This window comes from Trachymyrmex septentrionalis, unplaced genomic scaffold (genome assembly GCF_001594115.1).
Source record: "Trachymyrmex septentrionalis isolate Tsep2-gDNA-1 unplaced genomic scaffold, Tsep1.0 scaffold66, whole genome shotgun sequence".
Classification (NCBI taxonomy): domain Eukaryota; kingdom Metazoa; phylum Arthropoda; class Insecta; order Hymenoptera; family Formicidae; genus Trachymyrmex; species Trachymyrmex septentrionalis.
In genome coordinates, this window is record NW_017305843.1 from 1,924,087 (window position 1) to 1,926,117 (window position 2,031).

Sequence of the window (2,031 nt, forward strand, 5' to 3'; positions counted from 1 at the left end):
CGCGCGCGTGTGTGTGTGTATGTGTGTGTGTAGTTTATTTAATGAAGTGTGTTCTTTCAAATTAACCTAAATAATCTAAAGGGATCTATTTGAGGCATTCTATTTGACGTCTTCCTATCCGTAGCCATTTCCAGACTTAATTAATACATTCTATATAATTTTATATATAATTATAATAAACATATATCATATATAAAATATTTTTTCCCAGGTTAAGTTAAATAAAATTATTAGAGTGCATAAAGAATCATTTCCTGATTCCTCAAAAAGAAATGTTGTTTACCGAATAAATGATTGTGATGCATCTTAAGTATTGGTCAGACGGGTAGAAAATTAAAAACCCGTATTTCAAAATATTTTAATCATATTAAAAGAAATACATCGTATTCGACTATAATAGAGCTTACAACGCATTACAATTACGAATTCCGTTGGGAAGAGGTGGAAATTTTGGATGTGGAAAGAAATTTCAATAAGACTCAATATTTATATGTTTATATATGGGTTATTAATCTTTTCGAGAGGCATTTCATTCGACGAGTCAACGCGAATAACATTTGACTCGAGAATGAAATGCTCCTCGAACCTTACATACCCTTCAAAACATCAAATACACATATTAATACTGATAGTGAAAGTCCGAAGTGAAGTCTTAAGAATTACGTAAATTAAATAAGAACGTGGCCAAAAAGCTAAAAGATATAGGCCATATTGAAATACAACAACATTACTGCTTATATATGTAATCAGTTGTCGAATTTTTTAAAGCAACTGTAAATTGATGATACATCATGTTGTCCGCAACATAACAGCAACATGTTAACAACGAACAATCAATTGTTTCATCTTAAGAATCATGATGAAAACATGACAGCAACAGAACATATATAATGATTTCCATCGGTTGTTGCAAATATGTCTTCAGGCTATAAAGTTTTTTAATTGCAACTCATTGCTAACAAAATGCTGATAATATAAAATGTTACACGTTTTCGAATGAAAGTTGAGGATATTTATGCTGACATGTTGCCATCACTTTGCCATTATAAGAATTCGAATTCCGTTGAATTCAACACGGCAGACATAATGCTGTCTTATCTTGTAAGTGACTCATGAGTGTGTTGAAATTGATTGCTACAACATGTCAGCAAACACACTGCATTTGGTCATCTGAGATATTTTAATTTTATTTGTAAGCTTAAATGTTTAAATATTTATGAGAGAATCTCGATTCTGATTGCACATTGTTTATATGTTCACTGAGGAAAATGTCCAATGCTTCTCTAGGCTGGCATTACAGAATATAGGACTCGTGGTATTATTGTTGATGTTGAGGTCATCAAGCGAACACGTGTCTCTAGCGCGAATTTGATTTTTATTGCATATTCTTTTTTATTCTTTGCCATCTTCTTGATTTATTCTTATTCTTGACCGTAAAAACTATTAAGGAACAGATATTTTTCATCGAACATTCCGATGAATTTATTTACAATTAAATATATGTGATCGGATTTTTTGAACGATCAAAATAATCGGAAATATCCGTTTGTTATTTTTTGAAAGAGTAATCATTACGATTCGAAAAAGCCTTGATATTTTTCTCAGTGTTTATATTTTTTCAGTTTCGTATAGATTACTTTAAAGAATTGTATATATATCACACTCACAATTGTGACAACATGTATATAATTTTATCAGAGTTGGGCAAGTTAATTTTTTTTTAAACTAAATTAAGAATAATAAGTATATAATTTAATAATTTTATATTGTATATTCGTTATATATTAGGTTGTTCGGAAAGTAATTTCGTTTTTTCTTATGAAAATGAAAGACGATTTTCAATCAGACGCGTTTCAAATGATCATGTGAACGGTCGAATTCGATAAATTTAATCTCTCAGCGATCTCACGAGTTGTTATTCGCTGGTTTGCATCAATTAATGCCTTTATTGTGTCTTCATCAGCTTCAACTGGCCTTCCAGAACGTGGTGCATCTTCAACATCAAAATTGCCGGATCGAAATTTTGCAAAC